Here is a 17,163-nt window from a genome sequence, read left to right as displayed (position 1 = left end):
GATGGTTCAGCTAAAAATAATGAGAACATATGAAAAGGAAACAAGGATATTTTCTGGAAATGATCTTTCAGGTATGGCCCCTGAAGAAAATAAAGGGAAAGAATAAGATTTAACACAAATAGATACCTGAGGACCTTAAGAAGTGGTAGGAAATTCAAAGAAGTAGGAGTTGAGGGTTGGGTCATTCTGCATTTGAAAGCAAGAAAGAAAAGTGATGAAGTCAGAAAGGAAGAAATTAGGAAAGAATGAAAGAAAGGAGATTTAAAAAAAAAAAAAAAAGGTTGACTCAAAGGTATTTCTGCAATACTGTTTAATCACTGTGTAAAGAGCAAATTCCCACCCAAGAAACCAAACCAAACCTAAACAATAAGAACAACAAATATCACCCTCTGGAGACTGGTTAAAAGTAATATTATGATATACTATTATGTACCTAATAAGAACATTTCTCGGGCTGAGGAAGAGCACTTGCCTAGCACATTCGAGGCCCTGGGTTCGATCCGCAGCACCACATAAAATAAACAACAACAACAAAAAGTATTGTGTACAACTATTTAAAAGAAATTTTTTTAAAAAAAGAACATTTCTCTGCTCCTTTCGTGGCTGAGGCAGGAAAATGGCAAGTTCAAGGCCAGCCCAGGCAGACCCTGTCTCAAAAAAAAGGCTGGGGATGTAGCTCACTGGTGGAGCATACCTGGGTTCAATTCCTAATACTGCAAAGAATGAAACAACAAATTCCCACAAAAAATTTTTTTCTCAATATAGGAGGAAGATTTAGTTTTCTACTGAAAACTATCCTTTCTATACTTGTTCAATCTTAAGCCTTGTGAATTTTTTAATTGTTAAAAACATGTCTTCATAAAATTTTATAATGTTAAGTGCAGGTTATATAATTATGCAGCAATACATAATCTAATTCTTATAATAAATATACATGCATAAAAATGATTAAAACAGTACACATCAAGTTATTAATACAGTAGAACTGTACTTGTACATTTTCTGTATTTCCTAAATTTTACATGATAAAATAAAGGAATAGTGTGTTTGAAAAGCAAAAGAACTGAATTTGACTAAAAGCAAACCACTGATGATTAAAAAAATCCAAAGGAGTAGTGAAAAGCTTGAGGGTAAAGAAATCAGAGCGAAAGAAGGCTGTGGACAGATTGAATTCTTACAGGGCCATAAATCTATTGTCATAAACTTACCGTTTATTATACACAAATGATCCATCTGCGTGCGCGTGTGTGTGCGCGCGCACAACACACACACACACACACACATATGTAAAGATAGTTATAAAAATGCAAAAGAACCAGTCAAGCTAGTACTTTCCTATACTCATTTTTTTCCCCTATAGTCACACATACTACAGTGTTTAACTTGACTTGGTCTAAAGAAGTTCCATGCCAGATTTGGAAGTACAAGGACACAAACAGCTACCCACTTGACAACTTGGCAAATGCCTAGGCTTCTTATTCAAGGAAGTGGTGTTCCTTGAATAAGAAGCCTAGGTGGAATGATCAACCAGGTAAAGTCTGGGGACCAAAGGAAAAAACAAGCTTCATTTTAAACCAACTAATGTTGGTTTAAAATGGACTGAGGAAGGGAAATACTATAGGTTCATATTTATAAACACCATTATTTAAGAGAAGTAAAAAGAATGATCTATATTATGTGATTTTTATAGCCTCTATTCCAAAATAAAACAAGTAAAGCTAAATAGGCACCATCTAAGGGCTGGTTCCCGAGTTTTCATTTCATCAGTGAGTCAGGTGGAGTCCACTGGAAGTCCACAAAAGCTGGCTAATACCTACAAAAACCCAATGTGTCCTAGGGGCTCAGAAAGGTCTGCAGAGGAGGAGGATCAACAATGCTCACCAAGAGCCTCTGCGGAAAAGAACCAGATGAAAGAAAAGCCTAAAATAGAGTTTGTAAGGGAATCATAAAATTAGAAGAAAAATAAGGTTCAGAGAAAATTTACAACTGGAAGCAATGAAAATAATCAGAAGGAATTAAACTGGAAAATGAAATTTGGGTCATTTTACAATGGTTCCTGAGTATCAGGATCACAGAAACCAATCAAAATGTTCTTGAATGAGACCAGGTTTATATCTGTACTCCAGTTCTCTAATAACCACTAAACGTATTCAAAGTTACAATATTTTGTTCTATAAACTGGCTCCCAGAAAAAAAAGACAAATCCTTTAATAAGCTACCCACCCTTAATTTTCTCATGAAAAGTATTCATAGTATCTACAGTGATACAGAAATCTATAAAATATGGCTTTTTCCAACATGGTTTTTAAGTATATTTGAATCAACTCATATGACACCTAAAAAGTTACTGTGGAAATCCTTTACAAGGCATCTTATCTCTTCTACAGGCTTGCTGAGTGCTCTGGCTCCCTTTGGAAGGATTAGACTCTGGGAAACAAACCATTCACTGACCCAATTCATTTTTAACACATCATACTTACTCTCCAAGGGGTCCTCTTGACTAATGGTCCTCCTATTTTATGTTACTGCTGGTCCCTTGAATTCATTGTACTATACCAAAAGGTTATGTGAGTTAGCCCTGTGTGAAGACAGAAAACAAAACAACCATTAACAGCCATTTAGCAGGGGGATGGGGAAGGGCAGGTACTGGGGATTGAACCCAGGGGTACTTTACCACTGAGCTTCATTCCCAGCCCTATTCTTTATTTTTTGAGACAAGGTCTCAGTAAATTGATTAGGACCTTGGTAAACTGCTGAGGCTGGCCTCAAACTCACAATTCTTCTGCTTTAGTCTCCCAAATTTCTGGGATTAGACAACAGCCATCTTAATGAATGAAGTCCATCTAGTGTGGCTGGCTCCAGACCCCTGCTGTGAAAAACTTTCACTTTCTGGGGGATTATGGTCCATAACTGCTTATGTTCTTAGTTTCTTTCAAGCAAAAAGGAGGGAAGAGAACATTTAATTGAAAGTTCACAAAACACGATGGGAAACAGACACACATAACATGGCATCTATATAAAGAAATCTTGCTTTACATGCCAGATCTCACCCACAGGCTCCAGTTAAGCCATCAGTTCTGTTTCATCTCAAAATCCTTTGACACTTGCTGCATGCTAACATAAAAAAGTTTTTTAAATGAAAATTTACTATATTTTCCCCAACAAGAAAAATATAGTGAGCAAAGTGGCAAAATTTTACACTTCACATATTGCTTTAGTATATGGCTTACTGGCAGACAGTGGGATTCTCATTTACACTTCATCAGTTGAGATCACATATATTGGGTAGCTTCTGGAAAGTTCTGTGTACATTCATGAGGGCTGCAGAGTAGAAAAAGGTCAATGACTTCAAGTATTAGTGTAATCCAAAAACTGCTACATAATCTCATTTTTATCTAAGAAAAGTTTAACAAAGCCATGTGCATTAAACAGGACTGGACTGCTACTGTGTAGAAAATGGAGCTAGCACTGTCACTGTATTTGTGAGCCTGATAAGTAGAAAGAGCCTGTGGGAGAAATAATATAGTGAGCCTTTTAGTCCTTAGAATTTCTATGTATCTTTTAGTTAGTCCTTAGAACAATCATGAAAAGTCTGTTTCCCCTACCAGGAAGAAACAGACTGGGGTTAAGTATACACATTTTCCCCAACTGGTAAGTAGTGGAGCTGAAGTTCACCCTCAGTTCTGATTTAAAAGCTTGTGTTTTTAAAAGCTCCAGTAAGACACAATCAGGGACCAACTCATAACTGGAAATGTAAAAAGATCCCAATTTACATATGTGAATGAACTTTCTAAAAAAGTACCATCCAAGTTAAGATAATTATGTTAATTACTGATACCCATAGGAGACCATGACTATCAATTTGGATAATAATTTTATTCCTCTAAATATAAACTCTTCAAAATGTGGTTCTTGCTTGATGTTATGTATTCAAATTCAATGGAAAAAATAACTCTGATAACTCAAGAAACAGATGTTTTGTATTTATCTGATTACATGGTAAACACCCAGTATAGAAAAATTAAGAAAATATAGGAAACAACCTTTAATAAAAGGTCATATAATTTACCTGGTACAAAACTGAAATTATACACACAAAAACGTATACAGTGAAATTACCTACCCTACTCAATACTTCAACTTCTCCATCCTTCCCATTGGCTATCTAACCCAGGTTCCTTTCATAGATAAAACCACTACAACTTGTACATTTTTCCAGAGATATCTTTAAGAACATTTTAAGAAGAAATTTGAAATTTCCATGTTGTTGTTAAGGCAATTATCAAGGGATTCTTGATTTGCCCTTTCCTGAGTCTTATTTACATAATGAAAATCTGATAAAAGAGCCATGGAGTTAGAACACAACCAAGCATTAGTTAATGATCTGCCAGACCACAGGAGTCATTTCCACCAAACCAATCATACTACAACTGTCCACAAGGAAGGTTAGCGAGGCTAGACAACAAGCAGGGGTCACCTCAGTGTATGGGATAGGTGATTTTCATTTTTCTCCTTTGATGTGGATTATAGTGCTGATCCCACAATGAGGTGACTCATGTGACCAAAGCATTTAACTACAGAAGAGATGCCCTTCAGTGTCCTCTCTTCCTACCATATGGAGTAGACAGACCACACATTCTACAAGGTACAGCTCAGATGGGTCTTTGAGTTACTGTGTGTGGAGCAAAACTCACACGAGCAAGAAAAATATCTCTGTTGATTAAATCACAAGATTTTGTGATTATCTGTTATGGCCTATCCTAATACAATCCTAATACAATTCCTTACCATTCTCTTTGTCCTTTAAAATGTTTTGTTTTTTTTTTTTGTTGTTGTTTTTTTGTTTTAGGGCCATATCACCCTGAACATACCCAATCTTGTCTGAAGTGTCTGTCTTTTAACCCATGTATTATTTACAGAATCAGAATTTAAAATTTATTAAATAAAAATAACTTTGAAAAACAGTAATATAAATGTAAGAAAGTTGATAAAAATATTCAATTTTAATAACTGCTTTCACATTTCCTTCAGATTTTCATGTTTGCCTATGAATACAATGACCTAAGTTTAAATCATAAGAAAGAGTGAATTAAATCTAAAGTAGACTGAAGGAAGGACACAAGAGCGAGCAGAATTCAATAAAATTAAAAAGCAACAATGGAGCCAGGTGCGGTGGCTTATGCCTGTAATCCCAGCAGCTCAGGAGGCTGAGGCAGAAGGATACTGAGTTCAGAGCCAGCCTCAGGAAAAGTGAGGCACTAAGCATCTCAGTGAGACCCTGCCTCTAAATAAAAAACAAAATAGGGCTGAGGATGCGGCTCAGTGGTTAAGCACCCCTGGGTTCAATACCCCGTACCAAAAAAAAAAAAAAAAAAAAAAAAGGAAAAACAGAAAAAGAAAAAAAGCAATGAGACAAAACTGGTTTCTTAAGGGAAAACAATAAAAGTGTTAAATTCCTAGCCAAACTACAAAAAGACATCACAAAGTAAATTAGTAAAGAGATTAATTACCTCATCATGCACACATGCACATACTCATGTGGATAAATTTAACTCCATAAAAAACACTTCTCTTTGAAAGCACAGCAAGGAACATAAAATGACAAGCTACAAACTAAGAAAAATATTCACAATAAATATCTGATAATGACTTGGAGCCAGAATACAAAAGGGCTCTTATAACTCAATAATAAGACATATAGAACTTTACAAAAATAGGAAAAGATTTAAACGGACACACTGGAAAATGCAAATGAAAATAATAATGAGATCTGTGCATATCCATTAGAATAAAATAAAAAGACTGGCAATACACGTGTTGACAAGGAAGAGGAACGACTACACTTGGACCTCAGCTAGGAGTAGGGAGGTGGAGATATATATATATACACACACACATATGGGGATGGTACTGGGATGGAACTCAGGGACTCTTTACTATTGAGCAACATCCCAGTTCTTTTTATTTTTTGAGACAGATCTCGCTAAGTTTCCCAGGCTGGCCTTGAATTTTCGATTGTACTACCTCAGTCTTCCAAACTGCTGGATTACAAGCATGCACCACAGCACCCAGTCAAAACAGAAGATAATCTTTACAATCCTGATTAGGTTTATTAACTTCCTAGGATTGCCATAACTGATTACAACTGGGAGTAAATTTAAACTAGATGGCTTGAAACAACATAAATCTGTTCCCTCAGTTTTGGCAGCCAGAAGTCTAAAATCAAGAGGTCAGCAGAGCCATCCTTCCTTTGAAGTCTCTAGAGGAGAATTTTTCCTTGTCTCTTCCAGATTCTGGTGGCTCCTGGCATTCCTTGGCTTATGGCAAGGTAAAGCCAGTCTCTACCTCCATCTTTTCGTGGCCTTCTGCCTGTGACATGTCTTCCTACTGTGGTTTGGATACGTTTCCCAAAGATTCATGTGCTGCAGGCTTGGTCTCCAGTTTGTTGGTACTGAGGTGGCAGGACCTTTAATTAAGACAGTAATTAGGCTGCTGGGGACACTGCCCTCAGAAGGGATTGCTAAAGTTCTCAAGGGAACCTGGTGAGGTCTCCTGCCAGAGGGTAGTTATAAAAAGTGCAAGCTTAGCTCTTCAATTTCTCGTTTCCTTCCTGTCTTACCATGTGATCTCTTCTGTACATATTTTCACCATTGGGATGCCATCCATCATAAGCCCTCACCAGAGACTAAACAGATGGGTACCACCCAATCTTGCACTTTCAGCCTCCAAAACAGTGAGCTAAATAAACCACCTTTCTTTATAAAGTCCCAAACCTGTTTCTTTTTTTAAAAAAAATTTAGTTGTAGATGGACACAATACATATATTTTATTTATTTTTATGCAGTGCTGAGGGTCAAACCCAATGCCTCACACATGCTAGCCAAGCACTCTACCACTGAGCTACAGCCTCAGCCCCCAAACCGTTTCTTTAATGGGAAAAAGTTCCAACATGGAATTCTACCCCAAGCCAAATGGTCAATTAAGTATAGATACAAAATAAAACCACATATTCAAACTGCTTTCTTCACACAAACTTCTTAGGAAGTCAATGAAGCATACGCCATCAAAATGAGAGAATAAACTAAAAAAGAGAAAGAACTGAGATCCATGAAATGAGATGCACCAGAAGAAAGGAAGAAGGATTTTTTCCTAGGTGAAGATTAACTATGCACCAGATCTAAGTGACACTCTAAATTGGAGTTGTGAATATGACTGAAGAAATTTCTACAAGATAGAAATCCCAAGTATCTTTTGAGTGTATCAAAACAAATTTACACAAAAGTAAAATCTGTGGTTGAATAAGTGCAGCCATATATGACTTAACAATGGTATGCATTCTGACAAATGTGTCATTGGGTGATTTCACTGTGCAAGCATCAGAGTTTACAAACTTAAGATGGCTAAGATATGACTAGGCAATACTGTATAGCATTCACCATGGTAAATGCAATCCTCTGCTGACCTAAGTATTATGTGTCACAGGACCATATACAGAAAAGGATAAAGACAACTTTCAGGAAAAACAAAAATGTTGTTGAGGAAAGGACATATAATTATTGTATAAACCTTTGGTCAGCTGTGGCTAGATGTTGTAGAATCATAATCTCTTAATACCAAATATTGATCTAATCAAAATTACAGTTTTAGTGGCTGCATGGGTTCATGGTGGTGGGCTTGCCTGAAAAAGAAGGTCCTAAATAATCACGGACTTTTTAGGAAGTCTATAGATAATGCTTTAAAATGAAAAATGTAAGCAAGATAAGCATGTTACCAGAGATAAGGAGGTAGACAACGAAAGAATTAGCTAAAGGAGCATAAGTTGCCTTTGGTGGGTAAACAGAGAAATGACTTTCCCTCCCTGCTCCTGGAATAAGTCTTGTGGCCAACTAGGTAAATGTATGAATAGCATGTTTTTGTTCCTCGGGTAAAAAATAAAATACACTTAATAATAAAAAAAGAAAATTTTATTTTAAAACAAAAACTATATTTTAACTACTTTATATCTCAAGTCAGGATGCTAACGACAAATCTTAAGATCACTGTTAGCCAGACACTGGCTGTGAAGCAGCTGTCAACCCATGTAGGAGACAAATTTAATGGTTACCCCTGGTGGCATCACGGGAGAAGATAAGCACTCATTTTTTTTGTCAACTACCATTTAAGGAGTTGTGGTTGCCATTTGAAAATCTCTGCTGACACTTTCTAATAAGCTCAGGAAAGCATCAGCATCAGAATTTGTGACTTGGATACCACACACAATAATAGAGCACACTTTTTTTTTCTTTTAACTACTTTATGGGAGTAGAACTTATATACAATCTGTCCACTTAAAATAGAAAACTTAAAGATCGCAGAACACTGCTAAATGCTCTTAATGTTTTTGATGCACAGAGGATGATATTGTGGGGAAAAACAGGTACTGAAGATAAATTGAAAAGCAATTCAGAGATATCACTTGCCTTTTGAGCACAGATCACTTGCTGACGCCGCCTATCCTCTGCCATTTGCCCACCTCTTATCTGCCCATTACCCACTGCCCCACATCCACTCGCCAATCGCCCACTTCCGATTGCTGCCTGGAAGTCCACTGTCACAGTACCCACAGGTTTGGTTACACACACAGCCACTGCCATCTTTGCAAACTGGCCAGGGTTTGTAGGTTTGCCATCACCACCACTGCCATCTTGGGGTGTGGCTGCCTCGGCCTGAGGACTCAGGTCAGGGCCTGGAGATATATTGTAGGGGTACATGCAAGTCTGGTTGCACCTGAGGTCTTTCTGCTGTGTGTGCTAGTGGCTGTGATATCGCTGCCTCTTTGCAGGGTCACTCCTTTGTGTGAGCACATCCCTGGTGGTCTCTCTGCAAGTTGAAAGGGCATTGAGATGTTGGGGACTGCAACAAGGCAGAGCCTGGGGAAGCTGAAGCCCAGGTCCATCAGACTACAGCTGGGCTCGTGTGGGCTAGTCTGGGTCTAGCAAGCCTGTGGAAAGCCAGAGAATAGGGGCAGTTCCTCAGGGAGAGCTCAGGTTGGGGAGCTGGAGAAAACCAGGTGATCTCCAGTTCAGTGAGTCTCGAAGTGGGAAGGGACAGAAGAGGCCAGTTACAACAGGTGGGAAGACTGGAAGAGGGCATGAGAACATCTTGCTATTGGCTGGTCCACCCAACCAGTCTGGCACCCTTTGGACTGGAGCTACCATCAAACTTCAGACAACCCCACCTATCAGCAGAGAAGGGAAGCTGAAAAAGCTGAAAAAGTCAACAGAAGCAATTGTTCAAATTTCCACTGAGAGTGTCCTTCTTTAATTTTTATTTACTTATTTATTCCCCCCCCTTTCTCACACTCCTACCATCTTTGAATTCAAATATACTTCATGCATTAATGTACTGAGGAATGAGATATCTGAATAGCATATTACAGTTTTGTTGTGTATTCTTCTATTTTTACCTTTTTAAAAAAAAATCTAGCCAGGCACAGTAGTTCATGCCTATAATCCCAGTGGCTCAGGAGACTGAGACAGGAGGAATGCATGTTCAAAGCCAATCTCAGCAAAAGTGAGGCGCTAAGCAACTCGGTGAGACTGTCTCTAATACAAAAAAAATATATATATATTGGGCTGGGGATGTGGCTCAGTGGGTGAGTGCCCCCTAAGTTCAAGCCCCAGTACCTGCCCCACCCCCCCCAAAAAATCTAAATATTTGTTATCTCCCTTATCTGTCTCCCTGGATTCTCTTTCTATTTCTCTAATACAAACAGCCAACCTCTATTAATTCCTCCCACTATTACTATAAATTTTAACCTTTATCTTCTCTCCTTCTCCCTCATAAACATCACACCTTACACTACTTCTGTTCCCTCTCATTCATCATTTGAAACAGTAAACCCTTTTAGCAAACTGATTGTTTTTATTGCAGACAATAATTGAACACATCATTCTGTTTATTGTGACAAAACTTTAGATGCCTTAATAGGAACTATTCAGTTTAAGGTTATATATTGTTTGCATTGGGTGTTGTTAATATTGGTCTCCTCCTTTAAAGTGAGGTACTGGAAGCCTTCAGGGACACTATAAGACTACAGGGTAGAAAGTGTACTGCCTCAGATCCCTACCATTAGAAGGGAAGACACACAAACAACATAAAAAATATGGGAACAAAGTGCCTCAAATATACTAAGATGTTCCAACAATAGAACCCACAGACAACACAGTGGAAATGTCAGAGAAGGAATTTAGAAAATACATAGTTAGACTGATCTTTGAAATAAACAATGGTATCGGAGAGAAAATATAGGAAGTGTAAGATCACTTTAATAAAGAGGCAGATATTATAAAAAGGAATCAAGCAGAAATCCTCAAAATGAAGGAAACAATTAACCAAATTAAAAATTCAATGTAAAGTATCACCAATAGGCTAGACCACTTAGAAAACAGAACCTCAGACAATGAAGACAAAATAGATACTCTTGAACATAAAGTCAACCACACAAAGAAGATGGTAAGAAACCATGAACAGAACTTTCAAGAAATATGAGATAACATCAAAAGACCAAACTTAAGATTTACTGGAGGGCTGGGGATGTGGCTCAAGCAGTACCGCGCTTGCCTGGCATGCGTGAGGCCTGGGTTCGATCCTCAGCACCACATACAAACAAAGATGTTGTGTTCACCCAAAACTAGAAAATAAATATTAAAAAATTCTCTGTCTCTTTCTCTCTCTCTAAAAAAAAAAAAAACTTAAAATCAAAAACAAAATTATTTAAAATAAAAGATTTACTAGAATAGACAAAGTTGTGGATATACAAACCAAAGGAATGCATGATCTTTTCAATGACATAAGAAAATTTCTCAAATCTAAAGAAAAAAATGGAAATTCGACTATAAGAGGTTTACATGACCCCAAATGTACAAAATTACAGCAGACCCAAACTAAGGCACACTATAATGAGAATAACATACAGAATAAGAATAAAATTTTAAATGCTACAATTAAAAAAAACATCAAATTACCTAGAGGGAGAAACCAATTTGGATTTCAGCTGATTTCTCAACCCAGACCCTCAATATCAGAAGGTCCTGGAATAACATATATCAAGCTCTGAAAGAAAATCAATGCCAATTGAGAATTTTATATCCAGCAAAATTCATCGTCAGATTTGAAAATGAAATAAAAACCTTCCATAATAAACAAAAATTAAAAGAATTCACAACTAGAACACCTACACTACAGAACATTCTCAACAAAATATTCCATGAGGAGGAAATAAGAGAAAAAAAATGAAAACTGCAAGGAGAGGAACTACACTAAAGGAAAAGTCAATCAAAGGAGAAACTAAGTGAAGTTAAAAACCAAAAATAAACCAAAATGACCAAAAATACAAATCATATCTCAATAATAACCCTGAATGTTAATGGCCTAAACTCATCAATTAAAAGACACAGACTGGAAGATTGGATTTAAAAAAGGGCCCAAAAATATGCTGTTTTCAAGAGGCTCACCTCCTAGGAAAAGACAGTCAGACTGAAAGTGAAAGGTTGGGAAAAAACATATCACGCGCACGGACTGTATAAACAAGCAGGAGTTTCCATCCTCATATCAGACAAAGTGGACTTCAAACCAAAGTTAGTGGGAAGGAATAAAGAAAGACATTTCATACTGCTTAAGAGACTCATACATCAACAAGACATAACAATCATAAATATATATGCCCCAATGGAGCATCTACATACATCAAACAAACTCTTCTCAATTTCAAGAATCAAATAGACCACAACCAATAATACTTTAACATGCCTCTCTCACTACTGGATAGATTATTCAAACAAAAACTAAACAAAGAAACTATAGAACTAAATAATACAATCAATGATTTAGACTTAATGGACATATATAGAGTATTTCATCCATCATTGAGCAAATATATTTTCTTCTCAGCAGCACATGGATTCTTCTCTAAAACAGATCATATGTTATGCCACAAAGCAACTTTAAGCAAATACAAAAAAAAATAGAAATACTATTCTGCATTCTATCAGATCATAATGGAGTGAAACTAGAAATAAATGATAAAATAAAAAATAGACACTACTCCAAAACCTAGAAACTAAATAGCATGCTATTGAATGATGAATGGATAGCGAGAAAAATAAAAAAAAATACTTAGAGGTAAATTAGAACACCAATACAATATATCAAAATCTCTGGACACTCTGAAAGCAGTGCTAAAAGGAAAGTTCATTGTATTGAGCTCATATATTAAAAGAATAAAAAGTCAACAAATAAATGACCTAACATTACATCTCAAAAACCTAGAAAAAGAAGAACAAATCTACACCCAAAGCAGAAGAAGATAGGAAATAATTAAAATCAGAGCTGAAATCAATGAAACTGAAACAAAAGAAATAATTCAAAAAATTGACAAAACAAAATGTTTGCTTCTTTAGATAAAATTGATAAACCCTTATCTACAATAGCAAAGAAAAAGAGGGAGAAAATTCAAATTACTAAAATTCACAATGAAAAACGAAGCATCATGAAGTACACTACTGAAATACAAAAAATAATTAGAAAATTTTACTCCAATAAAATAGAAAATCTCAAAGACATTGACAAATTTCTAGAGACATATGATCTACCCCAAACTGAATCAGGAGAACATACACAATTTAAACAGGTTAATTTCAAGCAATGAAATAGAAGATGATATCAAAAGCCTACCAACCAAGAAAAGCCCAGGACTAGATGGATTTTTCAGCCAAGTTCTATAAGACCTTCAAAGAAGAATTAATACTCCTCAAATTATCCCATGAAATAGAAAAGGAGGGAACCCTTCCAAAGTTATTGTATGAGGCTGGTAATCACCCTGATACCAAAACCAGACAAAGACACATCAAGGAAAGAAAATCCAGAACAATATCCCTGATGAACATAAATGCAAAAATTCTCAATAAAATTCTGGAAAATTGCATACAAAAACATATTTAAAAGATAGTGTACCACAATCAAGTGGGGTTCATTCCAGTGTTGCAAGGTTGGTTCAACATATGAAAATCAATAAATGTAATACATCACATCAATAGGCTTAAAGTCAAGAATCACAGGATTATCTCAATAGATGCAGGAAAAGCATGTGACAAAATACAGCACCCCTTCATGTTCAAAACACTAGAAAAACTAGGGATAGTAGGAACATATCTCACCATTGTAAATGCTATCTATGCTAAGGTCAAGGCCAACATCATTCTAAATGGAGAAAACATGAAAGCATTTCCTCTAAAAACTGGAAGAAATTTTACCACTTTTATTCAACATAATCCTTGAAACTCTAGCCAGAGCAATCAGACAGATGAAAGTAATTAAAGGGATATGAATAGGAAAAGAAGAACTCAAACTGTTAATATTTGCCAACAACATAATTCTATATTTAGAGGATACAAAAAATTCCACTGGAAAACTTCTAGAACTAATGAATGAATTCAGCAAAGTAGCAGGATATAAAATCAATACCCAGAAATCAGATGCATTTCTACATGTAAGCAATTAAACCACTGCAAGAGAAATTATGAAAACTACCCCATTCACAATAGCCTCAAAAAAAAAAAAAGAAAGAAAGAAAGAAAAAAGAAACTTGGGAATCAATCTAACAAAAGAGGTGAAAGATCTCTACAATGAAAACTACAGAACACTAAAGAAATTGAAGAAGACCTTAGAAGATGAAAAGATTTCCCATGCTCTTGGATAGGCAGAATTCATATTGTCAAAATGGCCATAATATCAAAATTGTTATACAGATTTAATGCAATTCCCATTAAAATCCCAATGACATTCTTCACAGAACTAGAAAAAGCAATCATGAAATTCATTTGGAAAAATAAGAGACCCAGGGGCTGGGGTTGTGGCTCAGTGGTAGAATGCTCCCCTAGTGTGAGGAACTGGGTTCAATCCTTAGCACCACATGAAAAATAAATAAATTAAGGTATTGTGTTCATCCACAACTAAAAAAAATTTAAAAAACAAATAAAAGACCCAGAATAGCCAAAGCAATCCTTAGCAAGAAAAGTGAAGCAGGAAACATCACAATACCATACCTTAAACTATACTTCAGAGCAATAGTAACAAAAATGACATGGTATTGGCACCAAAATAGAAATGTAAACCAATGATACAAAATAGAAGACAAAGAGACAAACCCACATAAAATCATTTATCTCACACTAGACAAAGGTGCCAAAAACATGCGTTGGAGAAAAGGCAGCCTATTCAACAAATAGTGCTGGGAAAACTGGAAATCCATATGTAACAAAATGTAACAAAATCCATATGCGCAAAAATCAACTCAAAAAGTGTCAAAGACTTAAGCACTAACTTGGAATGGAAAAGAAAACTTGGAATGGAACCACCATTTGACCCAGCTATCCCACTCCTTGGTTTATATCTGAAGGCGCCCTGCGCCTAATAGATTAAGTAGGCCCAAATCTTTATCATGTCAGTTTAGGACCCAATTTCCTTAACAAGACTCCTAAAGCACAAGACATAAAATCAAGAATCAATAAATGAGATGAATTTAAATTAAAAAACTTCTTCTCAGCAAACAGCCAATAACGTGAAGAGAAAGCCTACAAAATGGGAGAGAATCTTTACCACACATACCTCAGATAGAGCACAAATCTCCAGCATGTATAAAGAACTTCAAAATTTAACACCAAAAAAAATAAATAACCCAATCAATAAATGGACTAAGGAACTGAACACTTTTCAGAAGAAATACAATCAACAAATATATGAAAAATGTTTATTATCTCTAGCAATTAGAGAAATGCAAATCAAAACTACTCTTAAGTCATCTCACTCAAGTCAAAATGGCAATTATCAAGAATACAAGCAATAATAAGTGTTGGTGAGGATATAGGGGAAAAGGTACACTCATACATTGATGGTGATATTGCAAATTGGTACAACCACTAGGAAAAGCAGTATGGAGATTCCTCAGAAAACTTGGAATGGAACCACCATTTGACCCACTCCTTGGTTTATACCCAAAGGACTTAAAATCAGCATACTACAGTGACACAGCCACATCAGTGTTTATAGTAGTTCAATGCATAGTACCTAAACTATGAAACCAACCTAGCTGCCCTTCAACAGATGAATGGATAAAGAATGAATGGTATATATACACAATGGATTATTACTCAGCCTTAAAGAAGAATAAAATTATGTCATTTGCTGATAAATGAATGATGCTGGAGAATATCATGCTAAATGAAATAAGCCAATCCCGAAAACCAAAGCCCAAATGTTTTCTCTGAGAAGCAGATGATACTGATCCATAGTGGGGGGGTGGAGCGGTGGAAAATGAACTTTAGATTGTGAAGAAGGGAGTGAGGGGAAGGGTGGAGGTACAGGGTTGGGAAGGATGGTAGAATGAGACAGACATTATTACCCTATATACATGTATGATTACACTACTTGTGTGACAACCAGAGGAATGAGAAGTTGTGCTTCATTCGTGTACAATGTGCCAAATGCATTCTACTGTCATGTATAACTAATTAGAACAAATTAAAAAAGAAAAAAGAAAAGAAGAGCAATCAGAAAGGTTGGACATTCAGGGTGAAGAGGTTTTAGGGATTCATTAACCAATCTGTTCTACTCATATCTTCCTAATTATGCATATAATATATGCATTTAGGGGCTGGGGTTGTGGCTCAATGGTAGAGAGCTTCCCTAGCACGCATGAGGCACTGGGTTTAATTCCCAGCACCACATAAAAATGAACAAATAAAATAAAAGTATTATGTCTACCTACAACTAAAAAAATATTTTAAAAAATACATGCAGATAAATAACATGACAAATGTATATGCATATATATTACAGATAAATGATATGACAAAAACCATGACTAAATAAGTCTAAAAGCACTTTTAAGAATAAAATTATGGCATTTGCAGGTCAATGGATGGAACTAGAGTATATCATGCTAAGTGAAATAAGACAATCCCCAAAACCTAAAAGCCGAATGTTTTTTCTGATAAGCAAATGCTGATCCACAGTGAGCCCAGTGGGCAGGGAAGAATAAAGAAACACTGGTTTGTGTAGAGGGAGTGAGGGGAAGGGTGGGGTTGTTAGGATGGGAAGGGTGGCAGAATGAGACAGACATTATTACCCTATATACATATATGATTACACCGCTGGAGTGACTCTGCACTATGTACAGCTAGAAGAATGAGAAGTTGTGCTCCATTTGTAAACAGTATGTCAAGAGGCATTCTACTGTAAAACAAACAAATAAACAAATAAATAAATAAACACACACTTTTTTTTGAATTTTAATATTTATTTTTTAGTTTTCGGCGGACACAACATCTTTGTATGTGGTGCTGAGGATCGAACCTGGGCCACACGCATGCAAGGCGAGCACGCTACCGCTTGAGTCACATCCCCAGCCCCTAAACACACACTTTTTATAAGATAACAATTCTAAATAAAAAATATTGCACCTTAATTTACCAAGATAGTTTTCCTTTCAGAGGTACATAAAATTATGTCTCATAATTGATAGAATGTCAGGCTGGATGAAATATGGCAATTTCATAAAAAAATGTATTAAGAAACTCTTCAGAGACATTATATAATCATTTAAAATACTGTCTGTGAGAACTACTTAATGTAATAGAATTTTTGATAAGCTGGAACAAAAAGAACATAAAAACCATGTAGGGGTACAATTCTGCTTCCATATACGTAGACCAGATGAAAATATACCAAAGCGTTAACAACAGTTATCATGTGGAGTATGGTCTTATAAGATTTCATTTTATCCTTGTATTTTCCCCACTGCTTAAAAATGACAATGATTTTAAATTTATAATTTTACTAATAACTACCCATAGCATTACTTAGCCCATGAAATTAAACAGTAACATAAAATACTATCTAGTACACAGACCATATTAAAATTTCACCAATTGTCCCAATGTTGTCTTTTATAGAATTTTTTTTAAATTCAAGATTTAACTGAGGATCATACATTTATCATGTCTTTTTAGTTTCCTTTAATTTAGAATTTTTTTGTTTTATGATTCTTCATGACACTGATTTTTTTTGGTGGGAGGTTAACCGGGACTGGACTCAGGGGCACTCAATGACTGAGCCACAACCCCA

At 36.0% G+C, this 17,163-nt stretch overlaps 1 protein-coding gene across 6 annotated transcripts in view; it reads right to left on the bottom strand.

Annotated features, from left to right (window-relative positions):
• Gpr160 (G protein-coupled receptor 160) overlaps positions 1–17,163 on the bottom strand; it is a 45,428-nt gene that overhangs the window by 2,072 nt on the left and 26,193 nt on the right. For 2 of the 6 annotated variants that reach the window (XM_021731160.3, XM_040270071.2), the window contains exon 3: positions 2,481–2,578. The gene's annotated coding sequence lies outside the window, so the exon portion shown is untranslated. Of the gene's footprint in view, positions 1–126; positions 187–2,480; positions 2,579–2,775; positions 3,115–3,230; positions 3,322–17,163 lie in introns of all 6 variants that reach the window. The other 4 variants (XM_078043628.1, XM_040270074.2, XM_040270073.2 and 1 more) reach the window with 4 other exon arrangements.

Source organism: Ictidomys tridecemlineatus, chromosome 3, assembly GCF_052094955.1.
Source record: "Ictidomys tridecemlineatus isolate mIctTri1 chromosome 3, mIctTri1.hap1, whole genome shotgun sequence".
Taxonomy (NCBI): domain Eukaryota; kingdom Metazoa; phylum Chordata; class Mammalia; order Rodentia; family Sciuridae; genus Ictidomys; species Ictidomys tridecemlineatus.
This window is presented reverse-complemented; position numbering and strand designations above follow the sequence as displayed.